The sequence below is a fragment of the Canis lupus genome, chromosome 36, assembly GCF_003254725.2.
Source record: "Canis lupus dingo isolate Sandy chromosome 36, ASM325472v2, whole genome shotgun sequence".
Classification (NCBI taxonomy): domain Eukaryota; kingdom Metazoa; phylum Chordata; class Mammalia; order Carnivora; family Canidae; genus Canis; species Canis lupus.
Genome location: NC_064278.1, coordinates 12602047 through 12628048, shown reverse-complemented (window position 1 = coordinate 12628048; position 26002 = coordinate 12602047). Strand labels below are relative to the sequence as shown.

Sequence of the window (26002 nt, the reverse complement as noted above, 5' to 3'; positions counted from 1 at the left end):
ATGCTATTGTCCAGTTAATAAGCTATGTGCTCTAAATTATTTTAAGTCTTACTATGTTTTTTTTTTTTTCTTTTTTAGCCCAAACTTGCTTTGCCATGAATCTTTTACAACTCATAACTTGTTCTCCTTTCATAAGAATTCCACTGGGGATCAAAATTCTGGCCTTTGAATAGCTTTTTTCCACATAAGACTAATTGCCTATATGGGAATCAAACCTGCAATTTTAATCTCATTAGCACCATATTCTAACCAATTTAGCTGATTCCTATTTACGTATTCAAAAACCAGCAAATGGAAAATTATTTTCTTAAGCTTAATGTAAATTCATACTACTCATTTTATCCTTTCCAGCAAAAGGCTTGTAATAATGAAAGATGCTGAATTTATTAGACCCTTTCACATGCAGTTTAGAGTCTTACAAGAAATAAAGGTACAAATTGATTTAAAGAATACTGAATGAGCAAAGAAAAATCTTTGGGAAATTAGAACAAAATGTGACAGAGATGAAGCAAGTAAGTACTGAGTATTGAATATTTGCTCTCTCTAAGAGGTAACAGTAAAGCAAATGATTGGTAATAGTTCAGCATTCAGGATGCCCATAGCAACCTGGGAACCGTTTTCATGTTTCATCTCTGTTTGAAAGATGGGTGTCTGTTATATTCAGATGAAAATCCAGAACAAAATCTCATGATTTGCAGTCCATCAGTCAATTTTTCACTTTCCACTTGTCAGCATTTCCTGGTGTGTCAACATGGTACTATGCACTTGAAGGAAAGAGTTAATGCCTGATTTGTCTTTTCTTACAGATGTAAACTTTCTCCCTGCCCTAGGAACTTATCTTTTCCTGCAAAGTCACTTAGGATCAAAGTTCTACTGAAGGGGGAGCACTTTGTATCCTCTGACCAGTAAGTCCAATAGCAAGGAGAGTTCCCAGATACTTGGATCAAATGAGATTATATTGGTATAATAAGATAGTTTTTATAGACTTGAGTGCCACACAATTGGAGGTATGGTTCATAAAATTAGAGATAACGATTTTCTCCTAAGATTGTTTGGGACTATGCAATAGACTAACATTTTGAAATGCCTGCATTGCTTATGTAAACCCAGCATCGAGGTATTTGTAGAATTATTCATAAATCTTTGTTAAGGAATGTAGAGTGGATAATGATGGTGAATGGCAGAAGCTTGTGTCCACTACAAAACTAGTTTAAAGTTTCATTTTTAGTTGCCTGGTGACTGTTGACTCTTTAGAGAAACTTCCAGTTCACCTTAATTAAATTAGATAATGTAATTCATGGGTTGTTTCTGGACCACTGCTCTTTGTACTATAACGGAAATCAATGAAAAAGTAAGAGGCTTACTTATAAAAAAGAAAATAAAAAGTGCATATAAAACTTCAGAAAAGCAGTTCTTGATTATATGGGCAGTATACTAACTGGCGAGAATTGGTTAACAGTAGAAATTACTTCAGTATAAAATCTGCAGTTTATTTAACTCTTTCTAGACTGATAACTGTTTTACTTTGAGAAGATTTTCTTATAACTCCTATGAACAAATAGTATCTCCGTTAGAAAATACAAAATCTTACTCGGTAGGTGACCTAGGGTTGCTGCTGCTAATCTGTTAGCTCTGAAAGGAAGTCACCTTCTGCATATTGTGTAATTTTATTTCTTTGTTATATGCCAGAAAAAAACATCAATAATAACATCTTAAAGTAGAAAGTGCTAACTTCATGTTTTAATAAAAAAAAAAGAAAGAAAGAAAAAGAAAACCATTTGAGGAGAATATTCTTCTTTGTCTCCATTTTACAAAAACAATTATTCAATTATTTATCAAGCCCCTAATACATATTGGCTCCTGTCCTATTAGTGGTACACAGATTTTTAAAAATCTAAAACAATTTCTCCTTCAAAGTATTTATGATCTTGTAGCATAGACAGTCAATACATTTTATATGTATAAATACATTTGGGTGTGTCTGATGGGCTCAGTCAGAGAAGCATGCAACTCTTGATCTGGGTCCTGAGTTTAAGCCCCACATTAGGTGTAGAGATTACTAAAATAATAATAATAATAATAATAATAATAATAATAATAAAGAAACTTAAATAAACAAAGAAATAAATACATAGATGGCATCCAAGACAAGCAGGTAACCCATATGAGGAGTGGTCACAGGGTTGAAAAATGATATAAAGAGCAGGAGAAAGTTATAGACAAAGGAATGCTCAGAAACTATGATCAGTGTACCTGCAGTATAACTATACGTAGGCTTGATAAGACTGTGATAGAAAAATAATTTTGAAAAATAACAGCAATAACAAAATAATAATAGATGAAGTTATATAGTTTCTCCTTCATGCCACGCACTGTTCTAAGCATTTTACATACGCTACCTCATTCAATGTCATCAATAATACCTTCTCATTAACAGTACTATTATTTCCAACATTTCACAAATGAGAAAACATAGGCCCACAGAGACAAAATGACTTGCCACACGTGAGCCAGCTACCTAATTACTGAACTGGAATTTAAGCCTACTCTGATGCTTTGGTCAGAATTCAAGATTAGAGTGGTAAGCATGGCCTTGGATAGCACAGTAAGGTTTGAAACTAGTTCTGAAGGTAATTGGAATCACTAAAAAATTTTAAGCAGAAAAATGTTTAAAAATCAGACTTATGTATTAGAGAAATTTCTCAGGCAGAAGTGTTGAGGATGACTTAAAAAGAAGCAAGACACCATCAGAGCAGTCATTAAGGAAGTTCTTGCATCAGTCCAAACAAGAAATAAGGGCCTGACAGAAGGCAGAAGTTTGACAACAAATGTCCCCTGATGATAGAAAAAGTTCTATTGGATTTTTTTTAGCATAAGAAATAGAATCTTCTAGCTCTGTCTAGAGTCAGAGGCAGTTATATAAGGTGGTCATAACAACCTAAGTAGGGAGAAAGGGAAAAACCATAAATGGGCAAATATGATTAAAATTAAAGGTAAATAGAAGTTAAAGTCCATTCTGCCTAAGTTTTGCTTCAGAATAGAAATTGCTAGAGTATATTAAATACCTACATAGGCAAGCCTGGAAAATTTATGTGGTTTGTCTTGTGACCTAAAAAAGTTGGTTTTTAAAAGTCACTTGTTTGATTAGAATATTCTTTAACCATATAATATAAACGTTACTTTATAATTAAAAAAAAAAAACAAACCTTGATTGCCCAGAAAGACTGAGAAGACTTGCTAGATAATTGTGTCCTAAAGAACATCCAAAATCCAAGCCAATTATATCATAAATTTTAGAATAAAATTTTTAGGCAATCTTGCTTTAATGACAGGTTTAATTTCCCTGGAAAAACAAAGTGATTGAAGGTTATAAGATCAAAAACAAAGCTAACAGAAATATTACACCCCAACGAACAATAATGGAAGTGGCTTCACATCCTGTAGAAAGATAAAACAATGAAGAGCTTCACATCATCCTTGAGACATTAATCTGTTTGCAGAGACACTTTTGAGCATTTTGGTTTATGCTTCACTATCAATCTGATTGCTCATCTGATGCTTAAGCAGTAGGACTGTGTTAGCCAACAGCATTCAGTGGCACATTGCTAAGAATTCTTTTGTAAACTCCAACATATGTGAGCACCTTCTCCATCTCAAGTGTGTTTCTTTTAGGATGCTTGATTGGCCTTACACATACTGAAGGAAATAATAACACCTGAAGTAGATATGTACATCAACTCTGGAGGCATCTAGCCAAAAATCTATGTATCTTCTTACCTTCAGAGGAAAATTTCTCTTGTATCTTTAGATTTTCCAAGCTATATTAGGTTGGCTCAGACTGAAGACATTATTTTTGTCCTCAGTATTATTTTGATTGCTAAATGTAATACCATTAAAAGGGATAACTTAAAATGCCTGAGTGAATGACAATATTAAAAATAGTAAATCAGTTACTAAATTATCAAAATATTCATGTTCGCTTTTAAAAATAAACTTTTGGTATATTTCAAGTTAAAAATACAAATCACAATGATGATAATGATAGCAAGATGATGATAATTAAAACATTATAGCAGTTTACATTTATTAACCAGGCTACTAATTTACATTTCACCTTTTCTTCACCAAGGTGAAGAAACTACCTTATGGAGTAGATGGGATTATTATTCCCATGTTATGGATGAAAAGACCATGGCTTGGAAAGTTTCAGTAATTTTACCCACATGTCCAGGGAGGAGCTAGGGTTTAGCTGTTTTTTAAAAGTCTACATTATTAATTATTATTCTATATGGTCAACATTATTTGACATCAAATAAAAAATAGTACTAGATTAAACTTTACCACATAAAATAACAGATATTCTGCTTTCCAGTTATATTTATTATAGCTCAGCCTGAAATTTGCTCATTTATACTCAGCTCTATGAAGCTGGTGCTGGGACTCAGAACTTTATTTTTCCTTTGCCCCATGGCTTCCAATTAGATTCTTTCAATAGGACACATTAAAGAGAGATGGGAAGGCAGAAAGAAAAAAGAAAAACAGCCCTTGTTCCCATTTCCTACAGGGAGCTGTTACGGGCTGACAATCCTCTAATGTTCAAAAATAAATATTTTTTAAAACTGCCATGATTTTGCTCATTCAGTTACATTTATTTTTTTCTCTTGCAAAATCGTTGAACTGATATCCTTTTTAAAATGTGGTTAAAATCTCTTTTAAAAAATAGCTAATAAAGTAAATAGGAATTTTGAAATTTTTCTCAAAGTTTAAAATAAACCATGTATAGTAGGGAAGCACAGGTATATGAATTCATAGTAGCAACAGAATTAAGATGGAAGAAAAAACTGTACATTTGTAAGCTAACAATGCTTTTTTATTCTTTTTCCTAATAAAAATGAACTCTTCATGATAGACATTTCCAATATAGACAAAGATAAAAAAAAGATTATTTAAATATAATCTAGTTTCAGCAAGTTTGTTAAGTTTGGTTCATCTAACACACTTCTTTTTATTTTACTAACTTTGCCTTTTTTCTGAAGCTTTTTTATCCCAGAAACCATGAAATTTCACTTGAGATCTTTCAATATGTATCTCTAAAAATAATCACTTTTTAAAACTACAGTAGCTCTAATAAAATTAATCATAATTTCTTAATGTTTTCTAATATCCAGTTCACGTTCAAGTTTCCAGTGTCTCAAGATGTCTCCTGCTGTTGATTTGTTCAAATCAAGACTCAAATACAGCCTACGCTTGCATTTGTAACTAACTGCTCCTCCATCCATTTCCTTCTTTCTGTACCAGGTGGTAGAAAGTACAATTTGAAATAGAAGCTGTGATAACAGGATTTCGGTTTTTTACCATTAAATGTGATGAAAAAACCAGGTCATTTATCCTTTAAATTTCCTGTTATTCTAAATACTGCTGATTACTTCTTCATGTGTCATTTAACTTGCTCCTGGATCTCCTAAATTTTCTGTGAACTGGTAGGTAGAGCTGAAGATTTGAATAGATTCCACTTTATTTATTTATTTTTAGCAAGAAAATGCTATAGATGGTCTGTGAATTCTTCCAAACATTTAAAGAAGAAATCATAGCAATTTACTCAATTTTTCTCCATTGAATATAAGTACATTTAAAAATTAAATGTAAATATGTACATTTATATATAACATATACAGATTTATAGGAATACAGTTTCACATTTATATTATATCCATAAAATATTATTTGTGTTTATATAATAAGTATAAACCAAAGTGGGTTTATTCTAGGCATGCATTTTCTGTTTAACTTTTGAGAATTATGTAATGTATTTTACCACATTGATAGAATAAAGAAGAAAAACATGATTATCTCAATGAATACATAAAACTTTTGATAAAATTCAAAATTCATGATAACTCATAGAACATTAGGAATATGAAGAATAACCTATCAGCAATAAGATATCTAAAAAACAATCTATAACAAACATCATATTTAATAACTGAAATATTAAAATCTTTTCACCTAATAGGAATAAGAAAAAGATTCTTGCTGTCATAGCTTCTATTTCCAATTGCACTTTTAATTCAAACTGTGTCATCAGTTTAACAACTTGCCCTCTATCTTGCTTCTTTTATCTACATAGTACCCATCATTTCCTAACATATCTTACATTTATTTTTACATCTCCGTATTGTCAAAAAGTGAGCTTCGCAATGGAAAGGACTTTGTCCTTTGTGTTTAGTGCTGTATCTCTTTTCTATACCAAGATGGGTGCTTAGTAAGAAATGTATTTTGAGTGAGTAAAAGTAATAAGTTAAAAAGTGTTCACTTTATTACTATTCAAGTCCGTGTTATTAGTTGTCCTTATGTTTTTCATGTAATTCACCACTTCCCTCTTTTCAGGTAACTTTTTCCTCAATATATGATTTATGTTAGAAAATTTAGAAAGTACAGAAAAGTTGTAAAAGGAAAACCTATCACTCAGCAAAAATTATTTGCTAACATTTGGAAGACTGCTGATTAAAAAGAACTACGCAAAAATATATTTTTTGTCTATCTAAAATCATGTAAATTCTGAATCTATTGTACTTATTTTTATTTTCGATATACTTATTCATTATTTTAATGGGTGAATGAACATAGTATTTAACTATTTTCTATCATTTATTGTTTGTAATGTCTTCCTATTCAAATAACACTACAATATTCTTCTGCATTTCTATAATTATCCCACACAGCAAATTACTTAAACTGAATTTTCTGAATATTATTTATTTTTGCCTTCTCATGAAAGCCAATCACACTGTTAACAGAAAAAGAGTAGACCTTTAAATTTGAGATAATTTAAAATCCTGAAAACTAGCTGGTGTTTATCTTCACGGTTGATGTATAATAGTATACAATATCTAATGCTGAGCTACCTCCAACTAATACCAGGATATGGATTCTAGGCTAGACTTATATCCACTCCAATTCAATGTTCTATGCCATTTCAGGAAATGATTACCACTAAATAAATAAGACCAGCTAAACAATAGCAGACAATCTATGGGCTTGGCACAGAATTAAGAAACTTCATTATAATTCAAGTATAGCTTCCAAATTCTGAGAGTATTTTAACTTCTTCATGATTGGTAGCAATTAATCTGTTATGGGATTGTAGCCACTGCATATTAATCTAGGGAGCCAGAAAATCCTGGTGATGATGATACAGTAATTTTTTAGCTTGATGGTTATTGCTAAGTTTCTGTTCTTTTTTTTTTAAGATTATATTTATTTATTCATAAGAGACGGAGAAAGAGAGGCAGAGACACAGGCAGAGAGAGAAGCAGGCTCCATGCAGGGAGCCCGATATGGGACTGGATCCCCGGACCCAGGGACCATGCCCTGAGGCCAAGGCAGATGCTCAACTGCTGAGCCACCCAGACGTCCCTCTGTTCTTTTTCATTAACTCAGCAACATGTATTTATTGAACAACGAATATGGGAAAAGCACCTTGACTTCAAGGATTTAAAGATAAACTATCCCAGAATATAGGACAATTTACGTACAAAATTATGAAAACAAAGTGCATTTGAAATTTTAACACAAGGAAGGCAATCACAACCTTGTAAGTGTCACCAAACAGATGGGCATCCAGAATACAGAATGTTATTAGGGGATTTGTATGATTTCTAAAATTGGAATTCAGATAAAAAATTATCCTGGAGTGAAGTGGTTAGGGATATAAATACTTAGTAGGCTTTTTAAGAAGAGAAATTGGAGGAGAGGAGCTTTTCTTGGAAGTGAGATAACTTAGAGTACATTAGGGGAAAAGTAAATGAACTACTTTGGCCAAAGCATAGAATTTGTGTCGGGAAGTAGTGGGTGACATGCTGTAAATGTAGGTTGGAGATCACATTGACTATAAAGAGTTTTTAAAGCTAAGCTACTATATTTTGACATTATCACATAAAATACATCAGCTATTGGAAGCTTTAAAGAGTCTAACATAATAAAACTTAGCAGGAGGCTTTTTTACTTTTTTGCAGGTGTTCAAGAACCAGCAGTAGCCTGAGTGGCAGTCAAGTGAAGGGAAACCTCATGGCAGGTAGATACTTTGCAGATTTTGATTTGAAGTCTATAGCCCATGAATTTCTCACAAATAATCACCCATGAACACCCATCAGATCTATTCACTGCTTGTAAATACTTTTGTAATAGTTGAGTCAATCCATAAGGTTGGTAAGAAGAATTGTGAGGAAAAACTTAGAAAGTTTTAGTGCGCAGTATGTCAATAATCTTAACTTTAAAGTATCATAAAATAATCTATATGTTATAAAGTAGTAATTAAAATCCTATGCAATTACATTTATCTCCCTTAGTTTTGTCCAGTTCTGTCCAGGAAATACCTAATAAATATATACCTAGAACACGAAGGTTGCTTTACCTTTAGCTTTCTCCTGGAGATTCATGGCCTCTCTGACTATGTTAAGCCATGCTGTTATATACACTTGTCTCATCCTGTTCTTCTCTTTATGGTGTTTCTCAAAATGGCATCTATGGATAGATAGGTGATGTGTTGTTTAGTGTATATCTCCCCTACTAAATTGTAAGCCTTTACCACTTGTTCACTGCCTAACAACAACACAAAAAGACATTCAGTAAATGTTCCTTGAATGAATGAATAAACCACCTATGGTCCCCTGTCTTACGCATCAATAGTAAGAAGAATGGAATGTACAAGTGATATAAGACACGTTTATTTCACCAGGACACTTAAAACTTCAAAAGATTTAACACTTTAAGAGTTTAGAGAGGAAATGAGACTCTAGAGTCTTGCCATAAATGTCATATGTAATTCATTCATGTACTCGTCTCAAACTAACACTACTTTGAAGGCTAAATGCCAACAAATAAGCAAGCACTTCAAGGTAACGTCCAAGGTACATAATTACTGCAAGAGTTACACACTAGTGGCTCAACCTCATTGACATTCTTTTCCTGCTGCAAGATGAGTGAATTAATATTTCTAAGAGCTGTCTTTAGGGGCAAAAGTTTTCCAAATTTGGAAAACATCTAATTAATTTTATATTTACATTACAACTAGGATGAAGCTATAAACTATTCCATAAATGTCTAAAACCTTGGTTTTTGTCTTATAAGCAAAAGTATTAGTTTTTTTTTAATTTTCATTTATTGCTTTAAAGTTTGAACTTCAAGGTAAAATCAGGAAAATATTTTTAACACATTAAAAAGCTTTATTGAAAAAAACTGAAAACTTGACATTTGAAAACTAGAAACAGCTGCTATTGGCTGCCTTATGTATTAATTTTACTAAAACATAGTATAATTATAACTATAAAGTAATATTAATGTAAATATTTTTGAGTTAAAAAATGTTATATTTGTTTTCATTTATTATTTAATAGACATATTATGAGAAAAAAATAGTTCAAAATATCCACTTTAAGATGTTTTCTAAAGCCCATTTTCTTCTTCTATGACATAGTACCTTAGAACATTAGTAGTTAAAAGGACAATAATTTTATAATCATTGCATTTTAATTTATTGAAATATATCATAAAGTTCTTTAAATGTCAATGGCTCTTTAAATGTCCATTTTTAAAAGATGTCCCATTACTCTACTTTAGGAATTAGCAGCAAATTCATGGAATAGTTCCATTATCCCAGATAGCACAATAGACCTACCAACAGTAAAGGATTGGGGTTCAAACAATCAACTATTATTAAAGATCTTAGAATTACCTCATTAGGATCAATCTCTTCCTACAAATCATTACTCAAAAGATTTTTCTTCTTTTTTTTTTTAAATATTTTATTTATTTATTCATGAGATACACAGAGAGAGGGAGAGAGAGGCAGAGACACAGGCAAAGAAAGAAGCAGGCTCCATGCAGGGAGCCTGACGTGGGACTCGATCAAGGGTCTCCAGGATCACGCCCTGGGCTGAAGGCCGCGCCAAACAGCTGAGCCACCCAGGGATCCCTCAAAAGATCTTTCTACTCTTAATCCTGAAATAAGTTAGAATCAGCAAGTGAATTGAAAGTTCCAATAACATCATCCAAGGGATGTCAGCCATATTCATCTTTAAATCCATGTACTAGCAATGTATTAAAGAATTATTAATGCTCACAAAAATTAAGCTGTGGATAAACACTCTTCCATTTATAACAAGCACAATATGGGCATTTCCCTCCTTTTAAAAAGTTGTCTGGAGTCCTAGTGTGACACAGAACTTCTTAAATGCTTGCAGTTCCTCTAGTGATGGATATAGTCAGATCCTCATCAGATATGGTGAAGTCAAGAGAAGATTCTATGGGTCATAAAACAAATAAAGAGCAAGAGAATTTTCTCCAAAGATCCCAACAATGGCACCCCTTGGGAATTTTTTCCAATTAGCTATCATTTAAAGTAGAGAAATAAAACTGGGGCACAGTGAAGCCATATTTTAGAAGTGCCACTGAAGAAGGTCAACATGCAATTTTCAGGTCATTATTTAACAAGCATTTTAACAATTTCTGAAGAACTGTTCTTGCCTTCTATTCTGTATAACTGATGGTTTGGTAATAAACCCATCAAATTCTCAATCTGTTAAATTAAGATTGACAGAGGCTGCAAAGGCCTTTGCAAAACTGTATCTTCTATCCTGAGAGTTCTTACAGGCTTTTAGCAGAACTACTGAATTGTTCCTGTGAGGCTATTGTGACATTAAGTGGATGTTTTCCTCAGAAAAATTCAGATGCAAGAAGGTGAAATGATATTTCCGAAGCAGCAAAAACCATCGCTAGTGTCAAACCATAAACTTAAAATATAATCAAGTATCTTCCTCTGTTCAGAACTCAAATTCTTCCCTCTGAGCTTGTTTCTGAGTTTGTATTTTGGACTATCTCTCTTACACACACACAAACACACACACATTCTGTCTCTTTCTGTCTCTCTGTCACTCCCTTTCTCTCCTCCTCTTACTCCCTCCCCACAATCCGCAAGATTTTACTTTAACTATTCTAGTAGAAGGCAGATAAATGAATTTTACTTTAATTACTCTAGTAGAAGGCAGATAAATGAATATAACTAGGGTATCTCCAGGTTCTAATCCAGCCTTGCATTCTTACATGGTTCACTTATTTCTTCCACCCAAATGTTCTTTTGCAGCTCTTTGCTGCAGAAGGGAAAACATAATTTCTTTCATCTTTTAATGTAGAGCTTTGGAATGTTTTTGATAAAACCTGATTTTCTCCTTACTCCTGTTAAAATAAAAAACAAATGAAGACCAACCTTGAAAATTCTTCGATAAGACAAAAACCAGTTAGTCATACAAGCAAAGCTTCATTTATCTTATTTCACAGGACTAACCTGATCTGGGGCATTTCTTGCTTATACACCTGGAAATCATAAGCAAAACTTGAACTGTTTCTCAAAGTTGGTATGAGGTTACCACTGACCAATTCTCTATTGTTTAAGAAAATTTTAATATTATAATTAACCAATTAATTGGTTTTAATATTATAACCAATCACTGTGAAGAATAAACAGTAGTGACTGCTTCCTCACTATATAAACTGCTCTATAACAATATATCCCTGAGCCTCATTCCTTATTTGGGTTGAGGGCTTCTGGTTTGCAAATACGTCTTTTTGGTGTATGTATGATAAACTTGTACGAATTACTATTTTATTATTAAAATAATACTATAAATACTATTTATCATATTATTTATTTTATTACTATGGTTCATTGGTTCTACTTTTGTTATTTCTCAACTTTTGACATTCCATGGCATCAGAAGTGGGATCCAGAGGAGACGCCCGAAGACTCCAAGGCCTGTAAGCAAACAGGTGCTGGTACCCCCCACAGAGCTCACTGAGCTCCTTGCTTTCTTGCCAAACCTGGAATTTGAGAATAAGTCTTTCTTGTATCCAAGCTCTGTTTTCCTTGCATTTTGGGCTTGTGAATAGCTTGTGCATTAAGCATCTTGTGCATAACTGTATTTTGTTTAGTGAAGCTTCTGGTCCCCTTCTGTTCAAAAGTGACTCCCTGTGTTTTGGAACAGTTGTTGGAAAACAGGACTCCTCGTAACTAAGATGTCTTAGGGAATCTAAAGGCAAAGATGGGTTTGACCTGGTCTATGGACCAGGATCTTGTGCCTTTTAAGAAAATGTATGATCTTCTGAAACTGTACTGGCCAAATTAGAGAAACTTTAACTTAGAAAGTCTACCTTCAGGGGCACCCTCAAAAGATTCCAAACCCCTTGGAGACAATGGAGTGCATTCTTTGATTGGTATTTAGAAGTCCTAACAGACCAGATTGCTCTGAAAATAGCTTTAAAAAGACCCTGGCAACATAGAAATGAAAAATCTTTAGTAAAAACTCTTTGGCCCTCTGAACAGGTAACTGTAGCTATGTCCATCTGATGTATGTTGTAAATATATGATATTTTTCTACCTCTGAATGATATTGCCAAAATTAATTTGTAAAGAGATCTATTTAGTTGGCATAAAGAAAAATAAGCACTTTTATAAATTAAGTATTCCTAAGACTCAGAATTATAGAAATTAACTCAAACATTTTTCAAGTTCTTTGTTTTTTAAATAAAGATTATATTTATTTATGAGAGACACAGAGAGACAGACAGAGAGAGACAGAGACAGAGACAGAGACAGAGAGGCAGAGACACAGGCAGAGGGAGAAGTAGGCTCCATGCAGGGAGCCTGATGTAGGACTTGATCCTGGTTCTCCAGGGTCACACCCGAGGCTGAAGGTGGCGCTAATACCAATATACCAATATACCAATAAAATTTTTATTTTTTTTAAGATTTTATTTATTTATTCATGAGAGACACACACACAGAGAGAGAGAGAGAGAGAGAGAGGCAGAGACACAGGCAGAGGGAGAAGTAGGCTCGTGAGGAGAGGCAAATGCGGAATTTGATCCCAGGACCCTGAGATCACGACCTGAGCCAAAGGCAGACACTCAACCACTGAGCCACCCAGACGTCCCCACTTTTGACTTTTTAATTTTTTTAGAGGGACAAAAGATACTTGGGCCTAATAATAAATAATGTTTTATGCCACACTGAAAAATTTACTATGAAGAAGAATCTATTTTTAGAAATTATGAAATGTAAATTATAAATTTGTCAGTCCACAATTGCTCACTTCTCAGTGTTCACTAAGGATTCTAAGAGTTAATTTTATTTAATATATGTAATTAAAACTATTGAAAATAATAAGGGTGAAAGCAAATGACTGTATGTGAAAAGTGGGCTAGGTGAATTGGGGGTTAAGGAGAGATATGAAGGTCACAGAATTTCTTTGGTTTTTGTTTTTTTGTAAAGGAAAAAAAAATTAATTTTGTCCTAAAGTAATATAAATTGTTCTAGAATAAGAAAGGAAAAAGGAAAAAAGCTGGATGGATACAGAAAATTGTAGGTTTGTGAAAAAGAAATCTTTACAAAGAAATATACGTGTAGTCAAGCTAATACGGGAATGGATTCAAGTTAAAAAGGTAAAAAAGAAAAGAGGAGTTATAATATCAAAAGTATACTGGGACAAAATTATAATTTGCTTTTCTTTCTGTTATGATGACGAAGTTTATCTTAAATCATCAATCTGCTCTTGAGAAATTGTAAACAAAGATTTTTCTTTACCTTTAATGTAATCTGCCTAGGAAACAAAGCTTCTATGCCTTATGAAAATAATTTCCTGTGCTTCATGTTGCTTTATCAGGTCTTCGATTCCTTGAAGAAAAACATGGAGTCTTCTCCATTAAAAGAGCTAAGCTCTACAGTTGTACATTCTAGTTGTATCACTATGTAACTTTGTTTTTAACCTTTAACATCTTTTAATTTCACTCTGGTTGAATGGAAAACAATGTATTGTCTCACAAAGACCTTTGATCCTGTTTGATAAGTATTTTACATCTTTGGATGTTTAAAAAAAAATCTTTTTACATTTTAAACAAACTTTGTCAAATCAAATCTGAATGAAATAAAAAAGAAGTTTATTTAAACTTATTTGATATATTAAATTGGATGAAGGAATATTGTCAAATAATAAGTAATGTTTAACTCTCTTAGATCATATATATATAATTTAAGGGACGCCTGGGTGGCTCCATGGTTGAGCGTCTGCCATAAGCTCAGGGTGTGATCCCAGAGTCCAGGGATCAAGTCCCTTATTGGGCTCTCTGCATGGAGCTTCCTTCTCCTTCTCCCTATGTCTCAGCCTCTCTTTCTCTGTCTCTCATGAGTGAGTAAATAAGATCTTTAAAATAAAATAAAATAAGTAATTTAAAATTATTTGGAATTCTTTTAAAAATTTGGTTTTATGAGTTATAATTCTAGCTATTACCTTAAAATATTGTAAATCACAGAAAAAAAAACAAACTTACTGATCAATTGCATTATTTGTGTGTGTGTATGTGTGTGTGTGTGTGTGTGTGTGTGAGAGAGAGAGAGAGAGAGAGAGCTCTCACTAGAGCTTTAACAACATAGTTCTTTAAAAGTCCCTTATCACTCACAATGAGTCATTGTTTTATTTCTCTGAATGCATTTACAATCAACTATTTGGCAAACCTGCTTCATCCTCAAGAATATTCACAGAAAAGACCCTAACAAGAACTCTAAATTACAGGTTTATGATAAGTTTAAGGTCATAACACCGAACAGGTTAAGAATTTCTAAAATTCTAATGAAAATCTATTTGATTCATAAAGTTTCTAACCCAAGATGGAGCAAGAATCATACAACATTGACAAAACTGATGAAAATGATTATAAATTTGATGACTTCATTTAAAGTATTGCTAGTTCTTTAATATTTTGTTTCCAGATTTCCAGATTGGTTAAGTATATTCTTTGCAACAAAGATTGAAACACATCTTTTTCTCCCTACCTGATTCCTCCAAAATTCAGAAACTCTTATTAATTATTCTTATTTTTCATGAGAGTAGATATAATTGCATAAGTTCATTCAATATGAATCTCTTTTCTTGTAACAGGACACAATTGGACAAATCCTTGGCTTGGCTTCCTAGCCTTGAGAGGCTTTTGAAATCTAATCTGAGATACCCTATGAAAAGTTCCAGCAAAGTACATTTAAAAGAACTATATGGTCAATTGCACTATTTTTGCTTCCCTTATGCAAATAGCCAGGCCAAGTTTATTGAAATCAGATGTAATTTACAAACAAGTTAGTCTTATTGTGGTTATCTTTGATAGATATTAGGGATAATTATAGAGAGAAAAATTATATTTTAGTAATATAATAGTATATTACTAAAATAGCATGGATATCATATTCTTGTGCTGTTAATGTTTCTTGAGGTTTTGTTTTCTACTTATAAACTGGACTGGATACTCAATTCTTTCAGTTCCCTCTAATATTTGGCTAGAATTTTTCACACTAACATTTCCAGTTTTCTCACATTCTTCTGATTTGGAATCACTATAAAACTAAAACTGTCTTTTTCTTGAAGCCACTCAAGCTAAAGCAGGACAACTTGATATAAACTTCTGAGAAACCACCATAAGGGCTGAGGTGTGGCCAACCTTCACGTCCGTTACTTTGTGGACACTCAGAAAGATCACCAGAGACGTTCACACCACAAACCAGGAAAATCTGTCTAGAAATAGACACAACTGGCTGTTTTCACAACAGGCTGCTCTCCAAACTCAGAAACTGTATTTATAAACTACTCAAACTATTGAGCTTTTTCCATAAAGACGCCTCTCATTAAATAACCTGTTTGCTCATCTCACATATAGGCCTAATTTAGGTGGAAGCTCACCTGGAACACCATCTCCTCAAATTAAGCATCTTTACCTTGTCCTAAGTAAGCATGAGGATGCTCACTAATACATTACCTTGTGCCCCAGCAAATAACTTTTAAAACATTATAACCCACTCGAGACATTTAATTGGTTAAACCTTATCTCATGAGATGCTGTCCTCTGGTGAATTTTTAAATCATTTGCTCTTTTTCCTCCTTATAGTCACCATTCAGACCTCTCTAGGTGCATTGTATCACCTTGAGGGTTTTAAATGCTTGTTGGTAGCCACTCCCTTGTCAAATGGTATCCATCAGGATCAGACAAATAGATCAAATCAACAATAACCACATAAATAATGAAGCAGGTCCTCAGGCACGATGAATGCAAACACAGAATGTGTGATTCTTCACTCTGATTACATCGATGGTAGGTAATAACAGAGAATAACGCTATACTACTTGATCATACTCTCAGCCTGCTGAGAGAATAACCAAAAGGGGGAATGGTTAAAAAGAAACAAACAATAACAACAACAAAAAAAAAAAAAAAACAAAAAACAAACAGAGATCAATCTTGTCTTGAAGATTTCCTGAACAGACAAAACTAGTTAGTCATATAGGTACAGCTTCATTTAGCTTACTTCACAAGACTAACCTGACCTGGGTCATTTCTTCCTAATATTTCAGGAAATCATAAGTAAACCTTAAACTGTTTTTCAAAGTTGGTATGCGGTAACCACTGACCAATTCCCTATTGTTTAAGAAAATTCTATTATTATAACCAATCACTGTGAGGAATAAACAGTCCTCACTATATAAAGTGCTTTCTAACAATATTCCCCTGAGCCTCATGTCATGTTTTGGTTTGAGGGCTCCCAGTCTGCAGACTGTCTTTTTTGTATGTGCACAATAAACTCGTATTCATTATGACTTTAGAGATACATTGGTTTTACCTCTGTTATTTCTGAACTTTTGACACTCTGTTTCTATAAAGCTTTTATGTATTTGGAGATATTATAGGATTAAAAAACTATCCATTATAATAATTAAGAATTCTGTTATTGATGCAATTCCAATAATTCAAATAAAAAGCTTTAGGAAAACTTTTATTTCTAAGCAACCACTTACAGTGTTGCCAGATTTGCAGTCAAATATAGCAATTCAACTCTCTTCCTCTTAACAAAATATGCCATTTTTTTTCTTCAGTACAGATTTCTTTTTACTGCTAAATCCTTGAGACTCGTAATACCAAATATACTAGATTACTATCTTATATTACTCTGACTGATGTTTTTCTCTTCCAAGAAATGAAACCAATGATGCTACCCTTTAAAAAATCATTTCTAGGACAATGCCTTCAAGGACAAAATGGTGATTTTATCACAGAATATAAAATCTAGATTTTAAGATTTTTCTCATGTGAAATATAATGATGGAAGCATCAAACAGTACATAAGAAGAGCAATATGCAACTAGTGTAGTTACAATTTTTCATTTGTTAACCAATTTAGCCAAATTAATTGTGGAGTTAAGAAAGAAAAAGGCAGGTTAATTAAAAGCAATGAGAATCTCATCATGTTGCAATTTTGGGAACTATATAATTCCTTTGCTATAAAATGCTAGCAAAAGCATATACAAAAATGCAACTATCAGGGATGCTGGGTGGCTCAGCAGTTGAGCGTCTACCTTCGGTTCAGGGTGTGATCTTGGGGTCCGGGATCGAGTCCCACATCGGGCTCCTTGCGGGAAGCCAGCTTCTACCTCTGCCTGTGTGTGTCTCTGCCTCTCTCTGTGTGTCTCTCATGAATAAATAAAATCTTTTTTTTTTTTAAATGCAACTACCAAATCAAGAAATGACCCATAAAATTTCTCAGGTCTTTCATACTGATCTAAGCAGGCTGATTTGTAATTATTTTCTTTTATTTTTAAAGATTTTATTTGAGAGAGAGAGAGAGAGAGAGAGAGAGAGAGAGAGAGAAACAAGCAGTAGGGAAGGCAAAAAGGGAGAGAAAGAGAGAGAAGCAGATTCCAGTGAGCAGGAAGCCTGGCATGGGGCTCCATCCAGGGATCAGAAATTATGACCTGAGCCGGAGGCAGATGCTTAACTGAGCCACTCATGCGCTCTGAGAGTTGGTGAATTTTTTAAATGGAGATGCAACCTTCCTTCCCTGTTTAAAATGTAAATACCCTTGGGACAAGTAAGACACTTAAATTCATATGATGTTATAAAAGACTGACAGTGGATCATTTTCTGAGCAGATTTTAATAGGTGCAAGATGATGGGAATCTGGAAGAAAAGAGGCAAGAAGAGAATAAGGGCAAAGGGATTGGCCTTAAATATAAATATGATCTTCAGAAGTTTCCTTAGTGTCAATCCCGAAATTCCAAATAACTTACACCACCTATCACATCAACTTGAACACACTTTCCGTGTTTTCCAGAGTAAAAGTCCATCTCTTTTCTTACATTAAGATGTTTCTCCATTCTTTAAATGGCTAATCTCCCACTGCTTTCAAAGCACTTTTTCTGAGAGGCTCACTACGTTACATAAAAAAATGTCTTAAAGAATGAATTCTAGGTCATAGCACAGGAAGCAGGAAGCATGGCTGCTTGTACCAGTTTTATAAATCCTTGACTTCTGTACATTTTTTATTAACATTCTAACATAAATGTATTGAATTATTACTTATTGCTGTATCTTACTGTTCATAATCTTTTTTTAAAAATTCCAATAAGGGAGCTATTGAAAAGGCTACCAAATATTGACAGGCTCCACTTTTAACCCTAGCATAAGCATATGTTTCTGTTGGCCTTTTAAAACCAGAACATCACTGCGTCCTAGAAAAAGACTTGATGCATTAATAAAATACAAGCTTTGGTGAAGACCTGAGGAAAACTACTTCAGGTCAGAGAATTTCCGCAAATTGAGCAATACTGCAACATCTCCCCACCAAAGGATGTGGAGACTTCAATTCTCTAACATGTCAATACTGTGCCTAGTTATGAAATCAGAGCAGATGGGAAGAGCAAAGGGGAAGGGGAAATTGCATACGTCCTTAGTTGGAAGCCTAACACATTTCATTTTACTCTTTCTAACTTGTCAACACTTTCTACCAAAGATAGACTTCAGAACATTATTAAAATGTCTTTAATGGATTGCTGAAAATCAACTCTAGGCAACTACCAATTCTTTAACAGTACAGATTCCCCATTGTTCCTGGTATAGGAAAAATGACCAGTTAAGTGTTTTGTAATCCCGTGTTCTTAATTAACTGAGACTGCTCTCTCGGGTCAATGGCCTTCATAACTCCAACACCCCTTCTCTCAATCCCATTGGGTTGTTTTTTGTTGTTGTTGTTCCTGCAGTCTGTATTCTCTGTAATCTTTTTGCACCATTCAGTACCTGGGCATCCCCTTTTCTTGGCCAAGCCCTCTTTCTACAACTCTAAGGACAGATTAGATACTGTTTTTTTTTTTTTTTTCTGACTTCTATCTCCTTCATTTTCTCCCACAGACTTCAACTGCAGGCATGGCCCAAGGCTGACTCCCTAATTCACTCTTCTATTTCTTTTGTCCTTTTGAAATTCAACCCATTTTGGCCTGAGGCAGAACTGTAAAGGAAGAAGATCCTTCCTAGCAGCAGAATCCTTTTTTTTCAGTAGTTGGTGAGGGGTACATCTGAGCATCCTGCCTTGGGATAGATTTTAAATTCAAAATGTTTGGCTATTAGTGACACATCCCCACTTTAGGGTCTTTGCCCTTCCTTTTCCTTCCTCCTGAAAGGCTCTTCCCTCAGGGTACTGTCTCACTCCCACCTTCCTCAAACCTCTGCTCCTCAGAGGCTTCCCCTGACCATCCAATGTAACAGTGCAGACTCCTACCCTTCCCTGCCTTACTCTGCTCAAAGTTTTCTTTTTCTGTAACATCTAAGATTTCCAATATATATAGTATATTATTTATTATATTTATTAGTTATTGCTTCTTATGTTTGTCTTCCTGACAGACATATGCTCCATTTTGTTCACTGATGTCCCAGTGGCCTCGAACAGTGATTGGCACTTAGTAGGTGATTAATCAGTATTACTCTAATTGAGTTGAAAAACTTTGCTGTTATCTGCCTTCTTTTTCTTTACACTGCCAACAGCCTAGTCCAGGTTTCTTCTCATGGTAATTAGCTAATTAGCATGCTAATTGTGTTTCCTGTTCTTCCTCTCTTTAATCCATCTTCTTTACTGTTGGCTGATTTTCTCCCTCAAAACTCACATTTATCCTCTCATTATCCTTCTCAGAATCCTTCACTGTAAGGCCAAGTAAAAATTCCTTAGTGTGAGACTTGATGCCCTGCTCAGTACCAGTCATGTCCAGCCTCACTCATGCCCTTTCCTCAGTGGACTCTAGTCAAGCTGCTATTAGCTTTTTTCTTTTAAGAAATAATTGTTGACCTCCTACTCATAGGTCCCATGTGGCATAAAATGAATTTACGGTCAGTTTAGGCAACATACGCTAGAAGGATAGAAGTTTAAACAATAGCATTTGTATTAAAGAAGAAATTAAGTCGACAGAAGAAAGACACTTGGCTGACTTGGGTGTATGAGGTCCCCGTCACTGAAATGACTCTCAACTGCACCTTTCATGTTCTGGGAAAGCAAACCATATCTATTGGTAAACATTCAACTTCATCTTACTCTGTGATTAATTCTCTGTCTTTTAACAGCCATAATCCCTTAAACATAAATAACAAAAATTTTGTCTTTGCACAAATATTCTGATGTGCCTTTCCTCACCTTAAGAAACACTGATTTATAGGCTTCACATGCCTTCCCATCCTGGAGTGCTGAAAAGCCTCTTCAAGCAGAGTCAGCCCTTGCCTCAAAACCAAGATCCAGCTTGGGAGGAAAAGCCTGAAAGGGCCCTGGGCCTCTGGGGAAAGGATGCAGAGATTGGATTGATGAAAGAGCTGGCATTCTCAAATGGGCCAACTGTGTTACTGACACCTCCAAGTGTCTCACAGTGTCATCACTCTGCATCTTAACATGAAGGTTGCTAAGATGATGACAGTTCTGCAGCATTTACTCTATCTCTGCCACCGACGCTTACGAGGTTCTTGTTCAAGAAGTCCTCCCATGTAATCCTCTTCATGTTATTCTTCCTCTTCTCTAAACTTCTACTTTATTTACTATGTTATATACATGAAACATTCTAGAATTTGACATTATTTTGACTTGCATTTTTTGGTCATACATTGATCACTGCAGAAATTCTTGAAGACATAATTGTCTTTCCCACAACAGTGGTCACCAACCTTTGCTAATCAATAAGGCCATCAATACAGTACTCAAAAAATTCAGAATCCAAAGCTAAACTCAGAACTGCAGAAATGTGACTACTTGTCCAGAATCTAAGGAATCCATGTTTTCAAAAAGTCCCCCATACAATTCTAATAATTGGCCAAGTGGGGGTATCACTGCTTTAGCTTTAGAGTTTACCTGAAGCTTACTAATAACATAATTTCAAAACACCTTTTTACTTAAAAATTATTTACTTTTTTGTTTTTTGATTTTTATTGTTGTTGTTATCTTGTCTTAGATATTTCTTTGAGGGAAGCATACCGCACTTCTACTCAACTAAAAGAAACATTTTTACAGTCCAGAGGTTTTTTTTGTTTTGTTTTCACTTATCAAGCCATGGCTTCATATAGGGAATGGATTCCAGCAGCTCAGGTTTCTTTCCATTGGTTCTTACAAAGTGTGCTTCTCTGGAGGGAGCAGGCTGGCACTTTAGTTGAACCCAAGTAAGTTTCTCCTTGGCTTCCTTCTTTTTCTAATCATTTTCCTTCTGATTACTCAGGAAGCTCTCTAGACAGAGGGCTTAATATGCTCAGTAGATATGTTAATTCTCTTGACAAAAATCTTGCCCTTAACTTGTTTGTTTACAATGCCAACAGCATGCAGTGTAACACTATAGACTCTTCGAGTCTTGTCATGGTAACATTTGTAGGGTATTCCTTTTTGAACAGTGCCATCCCCTTGATATCTAAAATATCACCTTTCCTTTTTTTTTTTTAAGATTTATTTATTTATTCATGAGAGACAGAGAGAGAGAGAGACAGAGAGACAGAGAGAGAGAGAGAAAGAGACAGAGACATAGAGGGAGAAGCAGGCTCCCTGCTAGGAGACTGATGAGGAATTCCATCTGGGATCTCAGGATCACACCCTGAGCTGAAGCCAGATGCTCAACCACTGAGCAACCCAGGCGTCCCTATAATATCACCTTTCTTGCAGATTGGCATGTATACAGCCAAAGGAAGCAACCCTATGTTTCCTAAAAGACCTAGAGCATATATATCAGGTGTCTATCCTCTTCCCTTTGTATTGGTTATTTCAGTAAATTACTAGAAGATGGTGGGTCTGGCCAAAAGTAAAAAATTATTTATTTTAAATAATATTATTTAATAATATTTTAAATTATTATTTACCACTATTAAAAATAAAAATTCATGACCAAAGCATCTGATTCTAGATATCATTGGATTCTAGTATTTGATTTTGTGACTAACATATAATACCTAAGAAAATTTTAGAATTCAAAACACGTGAAATTTCACCACATATACAAACATATATTATGCATAAACAGTCATATCCTTTCTCATTTTTCTTTTTATATCACATATGTTAGATACTTTCTAAATAACATCATTCTTTAAAGCAGTGAAAATTATATTACATTGGGATAGTGATACTAATTAACTTAGTCACTTTTGTACTTCTTGGGTATTTATCATTTCCCCTATAATTACAGATATCATAACTCATATCTTTGAAATAAATAATTTGTTGAATATTGATGTAATTGTACTATATTTTATCTATTTAGAAAATATTTATTCTATTAACAAAATATGTATTTCATTCTTTCTAAAAATGTTCTAATCTCGGACATAGTTTTTGTGCTGGTGTCTCTGATTAGTTTGCTCTCTCATTTTCAGACTTGTAGGACAATCCTCCTTCAACCACACCAGTGTAAGGGGCCATGAAATTAATCTTGCTGGCACATTCTTTTGGTTCCTATATTTGGGCTGATCTCTCTACCACCCTCTTCTCAGGGGGTACTTTCTAACATCAACCACACAACAGGGAGGAAAATTGTAAATGGTACAGATCAGCATTCTTTAAAGCATAGCCCACAGGTCCTTGTAACAGAATAACCTGGAGTGCTTGTTAAGAGTGAAAAATCACTGATCCTTCAAATTACTCAGATACTGTGGTGTGGCGCCTAAGAGAATAAAATTTAAACAAAGACTCATGGTAATTTTTATGCATGCCAATGTTTAGAAAATCAAGTTTCCATGTACTACAATGTCAATGAATTTGCAATCTAGTTTTAAAATTGAGTCTAATTTAGGGGTGCCTGGGTGGCTCAGTCAGTGACGCATCTGCCTTGGGCTCAGGTCATGATCCCAGGGTCCTAAGGTGAGCCCTGCATCTGGCTCCCTGTTCAGTGGGGCTTTCTCTCCATCAGCCCCTCCCCCTGCTCATGCTCTCTCTCTCGGTCAGCTCTCTCTCTCTCAAATAAATAAAATCTTAAAAAAAAAAAAAGTTTAGTCCAATTTAAGGTACATCCTAGGGTTAAGATCCATTTTATTCTATTTCTCTATAAAATTTGTATATATATTTAATCTTTGTCACTAATACAACACAATTCTTCCCTTCTCCCCCAACCCTCCTCCACTAAAGTGTATTATTTTTAGAAAGTAAGAACATGTCTACTTTATCTGCACATTTCTGTCATCGTTAAGATTCTGCTTTGCACTTAGAAACTGCTCATGTATATTAGTCATTTAATTTTTTAAACAGATCCATGCTCTGTTTAATAGCTTACACTTGAACATTACACAAAATTACTTAGATGATTTAAAGATATCTTCCTCTTTTGTTAAATCATAATGCCTGCCTGTTGTCTTTAGGACTTCGTTAATAGATTTCTATAGTATTTGTTAGAAACACATCTATATAATACCATAATACATGTTCACTAAAATTCTACTAGATGTCAGGTGACAAAGACTCTGTCCTGGACCAAATCCCCTTCTCAACTAAGCTCTAATTTTGGTTTCTCTCTTTGGCCTGCTTAGTCCATTTTTAGCAAGAATACTGCTGAGTTCACTTAGTGAGACCCCTCGTCCCTTGGTATTTGATGATCCTTGATATTAGATCAAATTTATCCTCCATCCTCTATATCTTAGCCCCCTGGCCTGCCTTCAGTGAGAATCCTATGGTTCAGTCTAGTGAGAATTTCCCTTGCCTCAGCAATTTTCTATCCTCTAATCCTCACTCTAATCCTTGGCTCTAGATCCCTCCTTGTCCTGGTTATATTACGAATGGAGCCCCATCTCTGTCCCCTCTGCAAAACTCCACTCTCCTTACTTTAACAAGTATTGTGAAGATTATTCCTTTGACACAGGCATTGTGCTATGTTTTAAAGACAGAGTTATGGAAGGAGTAGTCCTTGTACTTGAGAAGGTCACCCTCCAGAATGGGAGTTTATCTCCTCAGATTTTTTTTTCTAAAGATTTTATTTATTTATTCATGAGAGACACAGAGAGAAAGAGAGGCACAGACACACGCAGAGAGAGAAGCAGGCTCCATGCAGGGAGCCTCACATGGGACCCGATCCCGAGTCTCCAGGACCAAACCCTGGGCTGAAGGCGGCGCCAAACCTCTGAGCCACCCGGGCTGCCCTTATCTCCTCAGATGTATTTACAAAGCCATATAATCAAATCTGAAGCATAAACATGCATCATGCCCACAGAAAAATTATTGTAACTTGGAAGGACAACGAGGAATTTCTTCCTATAGCTATATCTACATGGGGGGACTTAACGGAATGAAAAATCTAGGAATGCCTAATTTGAAATGGCTTACTCATGCCAGAAAGCTAGCTTTATATTAACATCAAGCACGGCCTGTTATAGTATCAGGATCTATAGAATACTCATACTTCATTTTTAGAAACAAAAATATCTTTGATTTACTCTGCATATTTTCATTTCAATGGTATATTATTAGAAAAGTCTTTGCCTATGATCTCCTTTAAGAAAAATAGAAAATAGTAGACATACACAGATACACAGATACACATAAATATACACTTGAGTGTACATACACTTTCATCTCATAAAAATACATTATCACAGTGGATGTTACCAGGGGAAAACCCATATTATTAATCATTTTCATCACCATATGAAAACACTAAATACTAAAGAAATTTCTAGGGGCTAAGTGTTCAGAATATTCTGGGCAGTCACAATCTCTCTTGTGATACATCATATTAAAAACCTAAGACAATGAGAAAACACTACTCATCTATTAGAATAACATTCAAACGTTGACAATACCAAATTCTGGTAAGGATGTAAGGCAACGAGAGCTCTTGTTCATTGGGAATGCAAAATGACACAGCCATTTTGAAAAGCAGTGTGGAGGTTTCTCACAAAATTAAAGGAACTCATACCAATATGATCCAGTAATCACACTCCTTGAAATATACCCAAATAAGTTGAAAACTTATGTCCATGCAGAAGTCTGCAGAGAACTATTTAGAGCAGCATTTTTTTCATAATTGTCAAACTTGGAGGAAACCAAGATGTCCTTCAATAAAAAATGGATAAACAAACTACGGTACATTCATACAATGGAATGCTATTCAGCAATAAAAGGAAATGAGCTATCTAGCCACAAAAAGACAAAGCTAAGTGAAACATTGCTAAGTGGAAAAAGCCAGTCTGAAATGGCTGTCTTCTGTATGATTGCCAATTACATGACAGTCTTGAAAAGTCAAAATTCTGGAGGTAGTAAAAGGATCAGAAGTTGCCAGGTTTTAGGGAGGGAAGGGAAGGACAAATAGGGAAAGTACATGAAATTTTGGGCGTGGTCAAAATATTCTGTATTTTCCATTTTATGTCCTATATAGTACTAGATGATACACTATATGATATAGCAACAATGGAAATACGTCATTATACATTTTTCAAAATCCAAAGAATGGACGATAAAAAGAGTAAATTCACACAAGTAATGAACTTTAATTCATAATAATGTACCTACCAATACTTGTTCATTAATTATAACAATGCACCATACTAATACAAGATGTTACTAATAGGGGGAATTATGTGCTTTGGGGAAGGATATGTAGGAATTCTCTATAGTTTCCAATTAATTTTTCTGTTAACCTAAAAC

The 26002-nt window shown here is 34.4% G+C and overlaps 1 protein-coding gene and 1 long non-coding RNA gene across 3 annotated transcripts in view; one reads left to right on the top strand and one right to left on the bottom strand.

The window, feature by feature from the left end:
- Positions 1-26002, bottom strand: part of B3GALT1 (beta-1,3-galactosyltransferase 1) — a 503119-nt gene that overhangs the window by 305318 nt on the left and 171799 nt on the right. The window lies entirely within an intron of this gene.
- Positions 807-13946, top strand: LOC112668040 (uncharacterized). Of its 2 annotated transcripts, none has more exons than XR_004804679.2 (4): positions 807-905; positions 8016-8074; positions 11772-11811; positions 13716-13946. It is a non-coding gene; the product is annotated as an uncharacterized LOC112668040 (long non-coding RNA). The 2 variants fall into 2 exon arrangements; XR_007408780.1 differs by having other exon boundaries at positions 11772-11823.